This window comes from Nematostella vectensis, chromosome 11 (assembly GCF_932526225.1).
Source record: "Nematostella vectensis chromosome 11, jaNemVect1.1, whole genome shotgun sequence".
In the NCBI taxonomy this organism is placed as follows: domain Eukaryota; kingdom Metazoa; phylum Cnidaria; class Anthozoa; order Actiniaria; family Edwardsiidae; genus Nematostella; species Nematostella vectensis.
The window spans coordinates 14138447-14151541 of NC_064044.1; the positions used below are offsets into that span (position 1 = coordinate 14138447).

Genomic DNA, 13095 nt, shown 5'->3' on the forward strand with positions numbered 1-13095 from the left:
CATGATGCATTGGAGAGTGTTCTGGTCTCCGAATTGAGGCATGGGTTCTAATCGTACTTCTGACAATTTTTGTATTTTCTTTTGGCTTCTATCTTACTCCAACGCTATCTATCCTTATGTGCCATCACGATCTGTCTGTTTTATCAAGTGTGTGGATGGCGGAGTGGTCTAAGACGCCAGACACAAGTCTCAATTCCTTCTCATGACGCATGGAAGTGTGTTCTAGTCTCCGAAAGAAAGCGTTGGTTTGAATCCCACTTCTGACACTAATTTTGTATTTTCTTTTGGCTACTCTTTTACTCAAACGGTATCTTTGATCATGTACCATTATGATCTTTATGATTAATCAAGTGTCAGGATGGCCGAGCGGTCTAAGGCGCCAGACTCAAGGTTTAACTCCTTTTCATGATACATGGGAGAGTGTTCTGGTCTCCTAATGGAGGCGTGGGTTCGAATCCCACTTCTGACACTATTTTTGTATTTTCATTCGGCTACTCTTTCAACCCATACGCTATCTTTCATCATGTGCCCTTATGATCTTTATGATTCAGTAAGTGTCAGGATGGCCGAGCGGTCTAAGGCGCCAGACTCAAGGTTTAATTCCTTCTCATAATACATGGGAGAGTGTTCTGGTCTCCGAATGGAGGCGTGGGTTCGAATCCCACTTCTGACACTATTTTTGTATTTTCATTGGGCTACTCTTCTAACACATACGCTATCTTTCATCATGTGCCGTTATGATCTTCATGATTCAGAATGTGTCAGGATGGCCAAGCGGTCTAAGGCGCCAGAATCAAGGTTCATTTCCTTTTTATGATGCATGGGAGATTGTTCTGGTCTCCGAATGGAGGCGTGGGTTTGAATCCCACTTCTGACACTATTTTTGGATTTTCATTGGGCTACTCTTTCAACCAATACGCTATCTTTTATCATGTAGCATTATGAGCTTTATTATTACTCAAGTGTCAGGATGGCCGAGCGGTCTAAGGCGCCAGACTCAAGGTTCAATGCCTTCTCGTCATGAATGGGAGAGTGTTCTGGTCTCCGAATGGAGGCGTGGGTTCGAATCCCACATCTGACACTATTTTTTGATTTTCTTTGGGCTACTCTTTCAACCCATACGCTATCTTTCATCTTGTGCCCTTATGATCTTCATGATTGAGAAAGTGTCAGGATGGCCGAGGGGTCTAAGGCGCCAGACTCAAGGTTCAATTCCTTCTCGTCATGAATGGGAGAGTGTTCTGGTCTCCGGATGGAGGCGTGGGTTCGAATCCCACTTCGGACACTATTTCTGTATTTTCTTTTGGCTACTCTTTTACTCAAACGCTATTTATCCTTATGTGCCATCACGATCTGTCTGTTTAATCAAGTGTGAGGATAGCGGAGTGGTCTAAAGGGCCAGACTCAAGGCTCAATTCCATCTCATGAAGCATGGTAGAGTGTTCTAGTCTCCGAATGGAGTCGTTGGTTCTAATCCCACTTCTGACACTAATTTTGTATTTTCGTTTGGCTACTCTTTTACTTATACGGTATCTTTGATCATGTACCATTATGATCATTATGATTAATCAAGTGTCAGGATGGCCGAGCGGTCTAAGGCGCCAGACTCAAGGTTCAATTCCTTCTCATGATGCATGGTAGAGTGTTCTGGTCTTCGATTGGAGGCGTGGGTTCGAATTCCACTTCTGACACTATTTTTGTATTTTCATTGGGCTACTCTTTCAACCCATACGCTATCTTTCATCATTTGCCCTTATGATCTTTATGATTCAGTAAGTGTCAGGATGGCCGAGCGGTCTAAGGCGCCAGACTCAAGGTTCAATTCCTTCTCGTCATGAATGGGAGAGTGTTCTGGTCTCCGAATAGAGGCGTGGGTTCGAATCCCACATCTGACACTATTTTTTGATTTTCTTTGGGCTACTCTTTCATCCCATACGCTATCTTTCATCATGTTCCCTTATGATCTTCAGGATTCAGAAAGTGTCAGGATGGCCGAGCGGTCTAAGGCGCCAGACTCAATGTTCAATTCCTTCTCGTCATGAATGGGAGAGTGTTCTGATCTCCGGATGGAGGCGTGGGTTCGAATCCCACTTCTGACACTATTTTTGTATTTTCTTTTGGCTTCTCTTTTACTCCAACGCTATCTATCCTTATGTGCCATCACGATCTGTCTGTTTTATCAAGTGTGAGGATGGCGGAGTGGTCTAAGGCGTCAGACGCAAGTCTCAATTCCTTCTCATGATGCATGGTATAGTGTTCTAGTCACCGAAAGAAGGCGTTGGTTCGAATCCCACTTCTGAAACTAATTTTGTATTTTCTTTTGGCTACTCTTTTACTCAAACGGTATCTTTGATCATGTACCAATATGATCTTTATCATTAATCAAGTGTCAGGATGGCCGAGCGGTCTAAGGCGCCAGACTCAAGGTTCAATTCCTTCTCATGATGCATGGTAGAGTGTTCTGGTCTTCGATTGGAGGCGTGGGTTCGAATTCCCCTTGTGACACTATTTTTGTATTTTCATTGGGCTACTCTTTCAACCCATACGCTATCTTTCATCATTTGCCCTTTTGATCTTTAGATTAAGTAAGTGTCAGGATGGCTGAGCGGTCAAAGGCGCCAGACTCAAGGTTTAATTCCTTCTCATAATACATGGGAGATTGTTCTGGTCTCCGATTGGAGGCGTGGGTTCGAATCCCACTTCTGACACTATTTTTGTATTTTCATTGGGCTACTCTTTCAACCCATACGCTATCTTTCATCATGTGTCCTTATGATCTTTATGATTCAGTAAGTGTCAGGATGGCCTAGCGGTCAAAGGCGCCAGACTCAAGGTTTAATTCCTTCTCATAATACATGGAAGAGTGTTCTGGTCTCCGAATGGAGGCGTGGGTTCGAATCCCACTTCTGACACTATTTTTGTATTTTCATTGGGCTACTCTTCTAACCATACGCTATCTTTTATCATGTGCCGTTATGACCTTCATGATTCAGAAAGTGTCAGGATGGCCAAGCGGTCTAACGCCCCAGACTCAAGGTTCAATTCCTTTTCATGATGCATGGGAGAGTGTTCTGGTCTCCGAATGGAGGCGTGGGTTCGAATCCCACTTCTGACTCTATTTTTGTATTTTCATTGGGCTACTCTTCTAACCCATACGCTATCTTTCATCATGTGCCTTTATGACCTTCATGATTCAGAAAGTGTCAGGATGGCCGAGCGGTCTAAGGCGCCAGTCTCAAGGTTCAATTCCTTCTCATGATTCATTGAAGAATGTTCTTGTCTCCGAATTGAGGCGTGGGTTCGAATCCCACTTCTGACACTATTTTTGTATTTTCATTGGGCTACTCTTCTAACCATACGCTATCTTTTATCATGTGCCGTTATGACCTTCATGATTCAGAAAGTGTCAGGATGGCCAAGCGGTCTAACGCCCCAGACTCAAGGTTCAATTCCTTTTCATGATGCATGGGAGAGTGTTCTGGTCTCCGAATGGAGGCGTTGGTTCGAATTCCACTTCTGACACTATTTTTGTATTTTCATTGGGCTACTCTTTCTACCCATACGCTATCTATCCTTATGTGCCATTACGATCTGTAAGTTTCATCAAGTGTCAGGTTGGCCGAGCGGTCTAAGGCGCCAGACTCATGTTTCAATTCCTTTTCAAGATGCATGGGAGAGTTTTCTGGTCTCCGAATGGAGGGGTGGGTACGAATCCCACTTCTGACACTATTTTTGTATTTTCTTTGTGCTACTCTTTTAACCCACACGCTTTCTTTTATCATGTAGCATTATGAGCTTTATTATTACTCAAGTGTCAGGATGGCCGAGCGGTCTAAGGCGCCAGACTCAAGGTTCAATTCCTTCTCTTCATGAATGGCAGAGTGTTCTGGTCTCCGGATGGAGGCGTGGGTTCGAATCCCACTTCTGACACTATTTTTGTATTTTCTTTTGGCTTCTCTTTTACTCCAACGCTATCTATCCTTATGTGCCATCACGATCTGTCTGTTTTATCAAGTGTGAGGATGGCGGACTGGTCTAAGGCGCCAGACTCAAGTCTCAATTCCTTCTCATGATGCATGGAAGAGTGTTCTAGTCACCGAAAGAAGGCGTTGGTTCGAGTCCCACTTCTGACACTAATTTTGTATTTTCTTTTGGCTACTCTTATACTCAAACGGTATCTTTGATCATGTACCATTATGATCTTTATGATTAATCAAGTGTCAGGATGGCCGAGCGGTCTAAGGCGCCAGACTCAAGGTTCAATTCCTTCTCTCGATGCATGGTAGAGTGTTCTGGTCTCCGATTGGAGGCGTGGATTCGAATACCAATTCTGACACTATTTTTGTATTTTCATCTGGCTACTCTTTCAATCCATACGCTATCTTTCATCATGTAGCATTATGAGCTTTATTATTACTCAAGTGTCAGGATGGCCGAGCGGTTTAAGGCGCCAGTCTCAAGGTTCAATTCCTTCTCATGATTCATTGAAGAGTGTTCTGGTCTCCGAATTGAGGCGTGGGTTCGAGTCCCACTTCTGACACTATTTTTGTATTTTCTTTTGGCTACTCTTTTACTCAAACGCTATTTATCCTTATGTGCCATCACGATCTGTCTGTTTAATCAAGTGTGAGGATAGCGGAGTGGTCTAAAGGGCCAGACTCAAGGCTCAATTCCATCTCATGAAGCATGGTAGAGTGTTCTAGTCTCCGAGTGGAGTCGTTGGTTCGAATTACACTTCTGACACTAATTTTGTATTTTCGTTTGGCTTCTCTTTTACTTATACGGTATCTTTGATCATGTACCATTATGATCATTATGATTAATCAAGTGTTAGGATGGCCGAGCGGTCTAAGGCGCCAGACTCAAGGTTCAATTCCTTGTCATGATGCATGATAGAGTGTTCTGGTCTTCGATTGGAGGCGTGGGTTCGAATTCCACTTCTGACACTATTTTTGTATTTTCATTGGGCTACTCTTTCAACCCAGACGCTATCTTTCATCATTTGCCCTTTTGATCTTTATGATTCAGTAAGTGTCAGGATGGCCGAGCGGTCAAAGGCGCCAGACTCAAGGTTTAATTCCTTCTCATAATACATGGGAGATTGTTCTGGTCTCCGATTGGAGGCGTGGGTTCGAATCCCACTTCTGACACTATTTTTGTATTTTCATTGGGCTACTCTTTCAACCCATACGCTATCTTTCATCATGTGCCCTTATGATCTTTATGATTCAGTAAGTGTCAGGATGGCCTAGCGGTCAAAGGCGCCAGACTCAAGGTTTAATTCCTTCTCATAATACATGGAAGAGTGTTCTGGTCTCCGAATGGAGGCGTGGGTTCGAATCCCACTTCTGACACTATTTTTGTATTTTCATTGGGCTACTCTTCTAACCATACGCTATCTTTTATCATGTGCCGTTATGACCTTCATGATTCAGAAAGTGTCAGGATGGCCAAGCGGTCTAACGCCCCAGACTCAAGGTTCAATTCCTTTTCATGATGCATGGGAGAGTGTTCTGGTCTCCGAATGGAGGCGTTGGTTCGAATTCCACTTCTGACACTATTTTTGTATTTTCATTGGGCTACTCTTTCTACCCATACGCTATCTATCCTTATGTGCCATTACGATCTGTAAGTTTCATCAAGTGTCAGGTTGGCAGAGCGGTCTAAGGCGCCAGACTCATGTTTCAATTCCTTTTCAAGATGCATGGGAGAGTTTTCTGGTCTCCGAATGGAGGGGTGGGTACGAATCCCACTTCTGACACTATTTTTGTATTTTCTTTGTGCTACTCTTTTAACCCACACGCTTTCTTTTATCATGTAGCATTATGAGCTTTATTATTACTCAAGTGTCAGGATGGCCGAGCGGTCTAAGGCGACAGACTCAAGGTTCAATTCCTTTTCAAGATGCATGGGAGAGTGTTCTGTTCTCCGAATGGAGGCGTGGGTTCGAATCTCAATTCTGACACTATTTTTGTATTTTCTTTGTGCTACTCTTTTAACCCACACGCTATCTTTTATCATGTAGCATTATGATCTTTATTATTACTCAAGTGTCAGGATGGCCGAGCGGTCTAAGGCGCCAGACTCAAGGTTCAATTCCTTCTCTTCATGAATGGGAGAGTGTTCTGGTCTCCGGATGGAGGCGTGAGTTCGAATCCCACTTCTGACACTATTTTTGTATTTTCTTTTGGCTTCTCTTTTACTCCAACGCTATCTATCCTTATGTGCCATCACGATCTGTCTGTTTTATCAAGTGTGAGGATGGCGGAGTGGTCTAAGGCGTCAGACGCAAGTCTCAATTCCTTCTCATGATGCATGGTATAGTGTTCTAGTTACCGAAAGAAGGCGTTGGTTCGAATCCCACTTCTGAAACTAATTTTGTATTTTCTTTTGGCTACTCTTTTACTCAAACGGTATCTTTGATCATGTACCATTATAATCTTTATCATTAATCAAGTGTCAGGATGGCCGAGCGGTCTAAGGCGCCAGACTCAAGGTTCAATTCCTTCTCATGATGCATGGTAGAGTGTTCTGGTCTCCGATTGGAGGCGTGGGTTCGAATCCCACTTCTGACACTATTTTTGTATTTTCATTCGGCTACTCTTTCAACCCATACGCTATCTTTTATCATGTAGCATTATGAGCTTTATTATTACTCAAGTGTCAGGATGGCCGAGCGGTCTAAGGCTACAGACTCAAGGTTCAATTCCTTTTTAAGATGCATGGGAGAGTGTTCTGTTCTCCGAATGGAGGCGTGGGTTCGAATCTCAATTCTGATACTATTTTTCTATTTTCTTTGTGCTACTCTTTTAACCCACACGCTATCTTTTATCATGTAGCATTATGAGCTTTATTATTACTCAAGTGTCAGGATGGCCGAGCGGTCTAAGGCGCCAGACTCAAGGTTCAATTCCTTCTCGTCATGAATGGGAGAGTGTTCTGGTCTCCGGATGGAGGCGTGGGTTCGAATCCCACTTCTGACACTATCTTTGTATTTTCTTTTGGCTTCTCTTTTACTCCAACGCTATCTATCCTTATGTGCCATCACGATCTGTCTGTTTTATCAAGTGTGAGGATGGCGGAGTTGTCTAAGGCGTCAGACTCAAGTCTCAATTCCTTCTCATGATGCATGGTATAGTGTTCTAGTTACCGAAAGAAGGCGTTGGTTCGAATCCCACTTCTGAAACTAATTTTGTATTTTCTTTTGGCTACTCTTTTACTCAAACGGTATCTTTGATCATGTACCATTATGATCTTTATCATTAATCAAGTGTCAGGATGGCCGAGCGGTCTAAGGCGCCAGACTCAAGGTTCAATTCCTTCTCATGATGCATGGTAGAGTGTTCTGGTCTCCGATTGGAGGCGTGGGTTCGAATCCCACTTCTGACACTATTTTTGTATTTTCATTGGGCTACTCTTTCAACCCATACGTTATATTTCATCATGTGCCCTTATGATCTTTATGATTCAGTAAGTGTCAGGATGGCCGAGCGGTCAAAGGCGCCAGACTCAAGGTTTAATTCCTTCTCATAATACATGGGAGAGTGTTCTGGTCTTCTAATGGAGGCATGGGTTCGAATCCCACTTCTGACACTATTTTTGTATTTTCATTGGGCTACTCTTCTAACCATACGCTATCTTTTATCATTTGCCGTTATGACCTTCATGATTCAGAAAGTGTCAGGATGGCCGAGCGATCTAAGGCGCCAGACTCAAGGTTCAATTCCTTCTCGTCATGAATGGGAGAGTGTTCTGGTCTCCGAATAGAGGCGTGGGTTCGAATCCCACATCTGACACTATTTTTGGATTTTCTTTGGGCTACTCTTTCATCCCATACGCTATCTTTCATCATGTTCCCTTATGATCTTTATGATTCAGTAAGTGTCAGGATGGCCGAGCGGTCAAAGGCGCCAGACTCAAGGTTTAATTCCTTCTCATAATACATGGGAGAGTGTTCTGGTCTCCGAATGGAGGCGTGGTTTCGAATCCCACTTCTGACACTAGTTTTGTATTTTCATTGGGCTACTCTTTCAACCCATACGCTATCTTTCATCATGTGCCCTTATGATCTTTATGATTCAGTAAGTGTCAGGATGGCCGAGCGGTCTAAGGCGCCAGACTCAAGGTTCAATTCCTTCTCGTCATGAATGGGAGAGTGTTCTGGTCTCCGAATAGAGGCGTGGGTTCGAATCCCACATCTGACACTATTTTTTGATTTTCTTTGGGCTACTCTTTCATCCCATACGCTATCTTTCATCATGTTCCCTTATGATCTTCAGGATTCAGAAAGTGTCAGGATGGCCGAGCGGTCTAAGGCGCCAGACTCAATGTTCAATTCCTTCTCGTCATGAATGGGAGAGTGTTCTGATCTCCGGATGGAGGCGTGGGTTCGAATCCCACTTCTGACACTATTTTTGTATTTTCTTTTGGCTTCTCTTTTACTCCAACGCTATCTATCCTTATGTGCCCTCACGATCTGTCTGTTTTATCAAGTGTGAGGATGGCGGAGTGGTCTAAGGCGTCAGACGCAAGTCTCAATTCCTTCTCATGATGCATGGTATAGTGTTCTAGTCACCGAAAGAAGGCGTTGGTTCGAATCCCACTTCTGAAACTAATTTTGTATTTTCTTTTGGCTACTCTTTTACTCAAACGGTATCTTTGATCATGTACCAATATGATCTTTATCATTAATCAAGTGTCAGGATGGCCGAGCGGTCTAAGGCGCCAGACTCAAGGTTCAATTCCTTCTCATGATGCATGGTAGAGTGTTCTGGTCTTCGATTGGAGGCGTGGGTTCGAATTCCACTTGTGACACTATTTTTGTATTTTCATTGGGCTACTCTTTCAACCCATACGCTATCTTTCATCATTTGCCCTTTTGATCTTTAGATTAAGTAAGTGTCAGTATGGCTGAGCGGTCAAAGGCGCCAGACGCAAGGTTTAATTCCTTCTCATAATGCATGGGAGAGTGTTCTGGTCTCCGAATGGAGGCGTGGGTTCGAATCCCACTTCTGACACTATTTTTGTATTTTCATTTGGCTACTCTTTCAACCCATACGCTATCTATCCTTATATGCCATTACGATCTGTAAGTTTCATCAAGTGTCAGGTTGGCCGAGCGGTCTGAGGCGCCAGACTCAAGGTTCAATTCCTTCTCGTCATGAATGGGAGAGTGTTCTGGTCTCCGAATGGAGGCGTTGGTTCTAATCCCACTTCTGACACTATTTTTGTATTTTCTTTGGGCTACCCACACGCTATCTTTTATCATGTAGCATTATGAGCTTTATTATTACTCAAGTGTCAGGATGGCCGAGTGGTCTTAAGCGCCAGACTCAAGGTTCAATTCCTTTTCATGATGCATTGGAGAGTGTTCTGGTCTCCGAATTGAGGCATGGGTTCTAATCTTACTTCTGATACTATTTTTGTATTTTCTTTTGGCTTCTATCTTACTCCAACGCTATCTATCCTTATGTGCCATCACGATCTGTCTGTTTCATCAAGTGTGAGGATGGCGGAGTGGTCTAAGGCCTCAGACTCAAGTCTCAATTCCTTCTCATGATGCATGGAAGAGTGTTCTAGTCACCGAAAGAAGGCGTTGGTTCGAGTCCCACTTCTGACACTAATTTTGTATTTTCTTTTGGCTACTCTTTTACTCAAACGGTATCTTTGATGATGTACCATTATGATCTTTATGATTAATCAAGTGTCAGGATTGCCGAGCGGTCTAAGGCGCCAGACTCAAGGTTCAATTCCTTCTCTCGATGCATGGTAGAGTGTTCTGGTCTCCGATTGGAGGCGTGGATTCGAATACCACTTCTGACACTATTTTTGTATTTTCATCTGGCTACTCTTTCAATCCATACGCTATCTTTCATCATGTGCCCTTATGATCTTTATGATTCAGTAAGTGTCAGGATGGCCGAGCGGTCTAAGGCGCCAGACTCAAGGTTTAATTCCTTCTCATAATACATGGGAGAGTGTTCTGGTCTCCGAATGGAGGCGTGGGATCGAATCCCACTTCTGACACTATTTTTGTATTTTCATTGGGCTACTCTTCTAACCCATACGCTATCATTCATCATGTGCCGTTATGATCTTCATGATTCAGAAAGTGTCAGGATGGCCGAGAGGTCTAAGGCGGCACACTCAAGGTACAATTCCTTTTCATGATGCATGGGAGAGTGTTCTGGTCTCCTAATGGAGGCGTGGGTTTGAATCCCACTTCTGACACTATTTTTGTATTTTCATTGGGCTACTCTTCTAACCATACGCTATCTTTTATCATGTGCCGTTATGACCTTCATGATTCAGAAAGTGTCAGGATGGCCGAGCGGTTTAATGCGCCAGTCTCAAGGTTCAATTCCTTCTCATGATTCATTGAAGAGTGTTCTGGTCTCCGAATTGAGGCGTGGGTTCGAGTCCCACTTCTGACACTATTTTTGTATTTTCTTTTGGCTACTCTTTTACTCAAACGCTATTTATCCTTATGTGCCATCACGATCTGTCTGTTTAATCAAGTGTGAGGATAGCGGAGTGGTCTAAAGGGCCAGACTCAAGGCTCAATTCCATCTCATGAAGCATGGTAGAGTGTTCTAGTCTCCGAGTGGAGTCGTTGGTTCGATTCCCACTTCTGACACTAATTTTGTATTTTCGTTTGGCTACTCTTTTACTTATACGGTATCTTTGATCATGTACCATTATGATCATTATGATTAATCAAGTGTTAGGATGGCCGAGCGGTCTAAGGCGCCAGACTCAAGGTTCAATTCCTTGTCATGATGCATGATAGAGTGTTCTGGTCTTCGATTGGAGGCGTGGGTTCGAATTCCACTTCTGACACTATTTTTGTATTTTCATTGGGCTACTCTTTCAACCCAGACGCTATCTTTCATCATTTGCCCTTTTCATCTTTATGATTCAGTAAGTGTCAGGATGGCCGAGCGGTCAAAGGCGCCAGACTCAATGTTTAATTCCTTCTCATAATACATGGGAGATTGTTCTGGTCTCCGATTGGAGGCGTGGGTTCGAATCCCACTTCTGACACTATTTTTGTATTTTCATTGGGCTACTATTTCAACCCATACGCTATCTTTCATCATGTGCCCTTATGATCTTTATGATTCAGTAAGTGTCAGGATGGCCTAGCGGTCAAAGGCGCCAGACTCAAGGTTTAATTCCTTCTCATAATACATGGAAGAGTGTTCTGGTCTCCGAATGGAGGCGTGGGTTCGAATCCCACTTCTGACACTATTTTTGTATTTTCATTGGGCTACTCTTCTAACCATACGCTATCTTTTATCATGTGCCGTTATGACCTTCATGATTCAGAAAGTGTCAGGATGGCCAAGCGGTCTAACGCCCCAGACTCAAGGTTCAATTCCTTTTCATGATGCATGGGAGAGTGTTCTGGTCTCCGAATGGAGGCGTTGGTTCGAATTCCACTTCTGACACTATTTTTGTATTTTCATTGGGCTACTCTTTCTTCCCATACGCTATCTATCCTTATGTGAGATTACGATCTGTAAGTTTCATCAAGTGTCAGGTTGGCCGAGCGGTCTAAGGCGTCAGACTCATGTTTCAATTCCTTTTCAAGATGCATGGGAGAGTTTTCTGGTCTCCGAATGGAGTGGTGGGTACGAATCCCACTTCTGACACTATTTTTGTATTTTCTTTGTGCTACTCTTTTAACCCACACGCTTTCTTTTATCATGTAGCATTATGAGCTTTATTATTACTCAAGTGTCAGGATGGCCGAGCGGTCTAAGGCGCCAGACTCAAGGTTCAATTCCTTCTCGTCATGAATGGGAGATTGTTCTGGTCTCCGAATAGAGGCGTGGGTTCGAATCCCACTTCTGACACTATTTTTGTATTTTCTTTGTGCTACTCTTTTAACCCACACGCCATCTTTTATCATGTAGCATTATGAGCTTTATTATTACTCAAGTGTCAGGATGGCCGAGCGGTTTAAGGCGACAGACTCAAGGTTCAATTCCTTTTCAAGATGCATTTGAGAGTGTTCTGTTCTCCGAATGGAGGCGTGGGTTCGAATCTCAATTCTGACACTATTTTTGTATTTTCTTTGTGCTACTCTTTTAACCCACACGCCATCTTTTATCATGTAGCATTATGAGCTTTATTATTACTCAAGTGTCAGGATGGCCGAGCGGTCTAAGGCGCCAGACTCAAGGTTCAATTCCTTCTCGTCATGAATGGGAGAGTGTTCTGGTCTCCGGATGGAGGCGTGGGTTCGAATCCCACTTCTGACATTATCTTTGTATTTTCTTTTGGCTTCTCTTTTACTCCAACGCAATCTATCCTTATGTGCCATCACGATCTGTCTGTTTTATCAAGTGTGAGGATGGCGGAGTGGTCTAAGGCCTCAGACTCAAGTCTCAATTCCTTCTCATGATGCATGGTATAGTGTTCTAGTCACCGAAAGAAGGCGTTGGTTCGAATCCCACTTCTGAAACTAATTTTGTATTTTCTTTTGGCTACTCTTTTACTCAAACGGTATCTTTGATCATGTACCATTATGATCTTTATCATTAATCAAGTGTCAGGATGGCCGAGCGGTCTAAGGCGCCAGACGCAAGGTTCAATTCCTTCTCTCGATGCATGGTAGAGTGTTCTGGTCTCCGATTGGAGGCGTGGGTTCGAATCCCACTTCTGACACTATTTTTGTATTTTCTTTGGACTACTCTTTCAACCCATACGTTATCTTTCATCATGTGCCCTTATGATCTTTATGATTCAGTAAGTGTCAGGATGGCCGAGCGGTCAAAGGCGCCAGACTCAAGGTTTAATTCCTTCTCATAAAACATGGGAGAGTGTTCTGGTCTCCGAATGGAGGCGTGGGTTCGAATCCCACTTCTGACACTATTTTTGTATTTTCATTGGGCTACTCTTCTAACCATACGCTATCTTTTATTATGTGCCGTTATGATCTTTATGATTCAGTAAGTGTCAGGATGGCCGAGCGGTCAAAGGCGCCAGACTCAAGGTTTAATTCCTTCTCATAATACATGGGAGAGTGTTCAGGAATCCGAATGGAGGCGTGGGTTCGAATCCCACTTCTGACACTATTTTTGTATTTTC

At 43.4% G+C, this 13095-nt stretch overlaps 34 non-coding genes across 34 annotated transcripts; all 34 read left to right on the top strand.

Moving 5' to 3' along the window:
• The first annotated feature begins 352 nt into the window (after positions 1-352).
• Trnal-caa lies at positions 353-469 on the top strand. Its single transcript has 2 exons — positions 353-390; positions 424-469. It is a non-coding gene; the product is annotated as a tRNA-Leu (tRNA).
• An 87-nt stretch (positions 470-556) lies between these two features.
• On the top strand, positions 557-673 carry Trnal-caa. The gene is made up of 2 exons: positions 557-594; positions 628-673. It is a non-coding gene; the product is annotated as a tRNA-Leu (tRNA).
• Positions 674-964: 291 nt separating this feature from the next.
• Trnal-caa lies at positions 965-1081 on the top strand. The gene is made up of 2 exons: positions 965-1002; positions 1036-1081. It is a non-coding gene; the product is annotated as a tRNA-Leu (tRNA).
• An 87-nt stretch (positions 1082-1168) lies between these two features.
• Positions 1169-1285, top strand: Trnal-caa. Its single transcript has 2 exons — positions 1169-1206; positions 1240-1285. It is a non-coding gene; the product is annotated as a tRNA-Leu (tRNA).
• Positions 1286-1574: 289 nt separating this feature from the next.
• Positions 1575-1691, top strand: Trnal-caa. The gene is made up of 2 exons: positions 1575-1612; positions 1646-1691. It is a non-coding gene; the product is annotated as a tRNA-Leu (tRNA).
• Positions 1692-1778: 87 nt separating this feature from the next.
• Trnal-caa lies at positions 1779-1895 on the top strand. Its single transcript has 2 exons — positions 1779-1816; positions 1850-1895. It is a non-coding gene; the product is annotated as a tRNA-Leu (tRNA).
• An 87-nt stretch (positions 1896-1982) lies between these two features.
• Trnal-caa lies at positions 1983-2099 on the top strand. The gene is made up of 2 exons: positions 1983-2020; positions 2054-2099. It is a non-coding gene; the product is annotated as a tRNA-Leu (tRNA).
• Positions 2100-2591: 492 nt separating this feature from the next.
• Trnal-caa lies at positions 2592-2708 on the top strand. The gene is made up of 2 exons: positions 2592-2629; positions 2663-2708. It is a non-coding gene; the product is annotated as a tRNA-Leu (tRNA).
• Positions 2709-2795: 87 nt separating this feature from the next.
• Trnal-caa lies at positions 2796-2912 on the top strand. The gene is made up of 2 exons: positions 2796-2833; positions 2867-2912. It is a non-coding gene; the product is annotated as a tRNA-Leu (tRNA).
• A 290-nt stretch (positions 2913-3202) lies between these two features.
• Positions 3203-3319, top strand: Trnal-caa. Its single transcript has 2 exons — positions 3203-3240; positions 3286-3319. It is a non-coding gene; the product is annotated as a tRNA-Leu (tRNA).
• A 494-nt stretch (positions 3320-3813) lies between these two features.
• Positions 3814-3930, top strand: Trnal-caa. The gene is made up of 2 exons: positions 3814-3851; positions 3885-3930. It is a non-coding gene; the product is annotated as a tRNA-Leu (tRNA).
• Positions 3931-4423: 493 nt separating this feature from the next.
• On the top strand, positions 4424-4540 carry Trnal-caa. Its single transcript has 2 exons — positions 4424-4461; positions 4507-4540. It is a non-coding gene; the product is annotated as a tRNA-Leu (tRNA).
• A 289-nt stretch (positions 4541-4829) lies between these two features.
• On the top strand, positions 4830-4946 carry Trnal-caa. The gene is made up of 2 exons: positions 4830-4867; positions 4901-4946. It is a non-coding gene; the product is annotated as a tRNA-Leu (tRNA).
• Positions 4947-5033: 87 nt separating this feature from the next.
• Positions 5034-5150, top strand: Trnal-caa. Its single transcript has 2 exons — positions 5034-5071; positions 5105-5150. It is a non-coding gene; the product is annotated as a tRNA-Leu (tRNA).
• Positions 5151-5237: 87 nt separating this feature from the next.
• Trnal-caa lies at positions 5238-5354 on the top strand. The gene is made up of 2 exons: positions 5238-5275; positions 5309-5354. It is a non-coding gene; the product is annotated as a tRNA-Leu (tRNA).
• A 698-nt stretch (positions 5355-6052) lies between these two features.
• On the top strand, positions 6053-6169 carry Trnal-caa. Its single transcript has 2 exons — positions 6053-6090; positions 6124-6169. It is a non-coding gene; the product is annotated as a tRNA-Leu (tRNA).
• Positions 6170-6458: 289 nt separating this feature from the next.
• Trnal-caa lies at positions 6459-6575 on the top strand. The gene is made up of 2 exons: positions 6459-6496; positions 6530-6575. It is a non-coding gene; the product is annotated as a tRNA-Leu (tRNA).
• Positions 6576-6866: 291 nt separating this feature from the next.
• Trnal-caa lies at positions 6867-6983 on the top strand. Its single transcript has 2 exons — positions 6867-6904; positions 6938-6983. It is a non-coding gene; the product is annotated as a tRNA-Leu (tRNA).
• A 289-nt stretch (positions 6984-7272) lies between these two features.
• Positions 7273-7389, top strand: Trnal-caa. The gene is made up of 2 exons: positions 7273-7310; positions 7344-7389. It is a non-coding gene; the product is annotated as a tRNA-Leu (tRNA).
• Positions 7390-7476: 87 nt separating this feature from the next.
• Positions 7477-7593, top strand: Trnal-caa. Its single transcript has 2 exons — positions 7477-7514; positions 7548-7593. It is a non-coding gene; the product is annotated as a tRNA-Leu (tRNA).
• Positions 7594-7883: 290 nt separating this feature from the next.
• Trnal-caa lies at positions 7884-8000 on the top strand. The gene is made up of 2 exons: positions 7884-7921; positions 7955-8000. It is a non-coding gene; the product is annotated as a tRNA-Leu (tRNA).
• Positions 8001-8087: 87 nt separating this feature from the next.
• On the top strand, positions 8088-8204 carry Trnal-caa. Its single transcript has 2 exons — positions 8088-8125; positions 8159-8204. It is a non-coding gene; the product is annotated as a tRNA-Leu (tRNA).
• Positions 8205-8291: 87 nt separating this feature from the next.
• Positions 8292-8408, top strand: Trnal-caa. Its single transcript has 2 exons — positions 8292-8329; positions 8363-8408. It is a non-coding gene; the product is annotated as a tRNA-Leu (tRNA).
• A 289-nt stretch (positions 8409-8697) lies between these two features.
• Trnal-caa lies at positions 8698-8814 on the top strand. The gene is made up of 2 exons: positions 8698-8735; positions 8769-8814. It is a non-coding gene; the product is annotated as a tRNA-Leu (tRNA).
• Positions 8815-8900: 86 nt separating this feature from the next.
• On the top strand, positions 8901-9017 carry Trnal-caa. The gene is made up of 2 exons: positions 8901-8938; positions 8972-9017. It is a non-coding gene; the product is annotated as a tRNA-Leu (tRNA).
• Positions 9018-9909: 892 nt separating this feature from the next.
• Positions 9910-10026, top strand: Trnal-caa. The gene is made up of 2 exons: positions 9910-9947; positions 9981-10026. It is a non-coding gene; the product is annotated as a tRNA-Leu (tRNA).
• Positions 10027-10722: 696 nt separating this feature from the next.
• Trnal-caa lies at positions 10723-10839 on the top strand. The gene is made up of 2 exons: positions 10723-10760; positions 10794-10839. It is a non-coding gene; the product is annotated as a tRNA-Leu (tRNA).
• Positions 10840-10926: 87 nt separating this feature from the next.
• Trnal-caa lies at positions 10927-11043 on the top strand. Its single transcript has 2 exons — positions 10927-10964; positions 10998-11043. It is a non-coding gene; the product is annotated as a tRNA-Leu (tRNA).
• Positions 11044-11130: 87 nt separating this feature from the next.
• Trnal-caa lies at positions 11131-11247 on the top strand. The gene is made up of 2 exons: positions 11131-11168; positions 11202-11247. It is a non-coding gene; the product is annotated as a tRNA-Leu (tRNA).
• A 494-nt stretch (positions 11248-11741) lies between these two features.
• Trnal-caa lies at positions 11742-11858 on the top strand. The gene is made up of 2 exons: positions 11742-11779; positions 11813-11858. It is a non-coding gene; the product is annotated as a tRNA-Leu (tRNA).
• A 291-nt stretch (positions 11859-12149) lies between these two features.
• Trnal-caa lies at positions 12150-12266 on the top strand. Its single transcript has 2 exons — positions 12150-12187; positions 12221-12266. It is a non-coding gene; the product is annotated as a tRNA-Leu (tRNA).
• A 289-nt stretch (positions 12267-12555) lies between these two features.
• Trnal-caa lies at positions 12556-12672 on the top strand. The gene is made up of 2 exons: positions 12556-12593; positions 12627-12672. It is a non-coding gene; the product is annotated as a tRNA-Leu (tRNA).
• Positions 12673-12759: 87 nt separating this feature from the next.
• On the top strand, positions 12760-12876 carry Trnal-caa. Its single transcript has 2 exons — positions 12760-12797; positions 12831-12876. It is a non-coding gene; the product is annotated as a tRNA-Leu (tRNA).
• An 86-nt stretch (positions 12877-12962) lies between these two features.
• Positions 12963-13079, top strand: Trnal-caa. Its single transcript has 2 exons — positions 12963-13000; positions 13041-13079. It is a non-coding gene; the product is annotated as a tRNA-Leu (tRNA).
• The last annotated feature ends 16 nt before the right edge of the window (positions 13080-13095 follow it).